Here is a 1,314-nt window from a genome sequence, read left to right as displayed (position 1 = left end):
ACATCAGCTCCAAATGTTCATGGAAGGGTTGTCCCACATAAAAAATATACACGTAAAGTTGTAATGGTGACACCAGTAGTTGGGGTATTAACAACCTCTCAATGGCAGAATGGGGAGGCAATAATGCAGGAACTTGTCCGTTTGTATATCTGTTTGGAGGAGGGTTAATGTGTTTCTAGTACTGCCTAAGAAAATGTTTGATGGTCATTTTACTTTGTGTAATATTATTGTCGAGTAGGCATTTTTGAGGAACTGGATGTACTGGACACAATATAAATACCTTTTGTTTTCAAGAAATTTGTCGGATTTTCTCACCTAATATACATACGTATACGAGTACATATTAAGGAACAAAATTTGTGTAGTAAGCAAAGTTTATTTGGGAGAAATATCACACCAACGCAAAGTTTTATCACTTTTAAAGTATTTCTTATATAGTATCTAAATTCTGTGAAATTAAAGAAATTCTAAAAAATCGGATATCAAGTATCAATGAAATCATTTCAATAACATATCGGTCATTCAAAAGGTTCTAACCGACATACTAAAAACAAATCCAACCGATGATTTTATAAATGAAAACTTTAATAAGTTTTCCAACTCAGCGTTGACTCAAAAGATCTATTTTAACTGAGCAAAACACAAAAATTCAAATTAAAAACGTTCTGCACTGGTACAAAAATTTACCAGTCTCTTTTTTGAGACTGGTCTTATCGGATCTGGAACCGACTACCTTTAACATAATTATATAGTAATGTTCACAAAACATATACATTATATTTATCATGACAATAGTATCGTACATTATTTTGTTACTTTAAAGTATCGCTAATAACCTTTATCTGATAATAAGCCCGTTGAATAAATTTATAGTTGATGCTAGTTAGGATTACATTAATATTTCATAGAACTGCACAAAAGATCTTTCAGGTCGGAGTGCATAACCTATTCGTAATAAATAAATGATTAACATACGGAATGGTAAAGAGGATGCCAATATTACTAATATACATTGTGACCGAAAAGTTTCCGGAAAAAATTAAATAAAACGCAAAATTCTTAATCTTCATCAATATTTATTTTATCTCCTTCAAAATATGCTCCATTAGAAGCGATACACAAATGCCAACGTTTCTTCCAATCATCAAAACATTTTTTATAGGCGCTTTCCGGTATGGCTTTGAGTTCCCTCTGCGAATTCTGTTTTACGTCTTCTATGGATTCAAAACGCGTTCCTCTGAGTGGTAATTTGAGGTTGGGAAACAGGAAAAAGTCACACGGTGCAAGATCAGGTGAATACGGTGGCTGTTCGAT

Source organism: Teleopsis dalmanni, chromosome 2, assembly GCF_002237135.1.
Source record: "Teleopsis dalmanni isolate 2A chromosome 2, ASM223713v2, whole genome shotgun sequence".
In the NCBI taxonomy this organism is placed as follows: domain Eukaryota; kingdom Metazoa; phylum Arthropoda; class Insecta; order Diptera; family Diopsidae; genus Teleopsis; species Teleopsis dalmanni.
The sequence above is the reverse complement of the archived record's forward strand: the minus strand, read 5'-3'. Positions refer to the sequence as shown.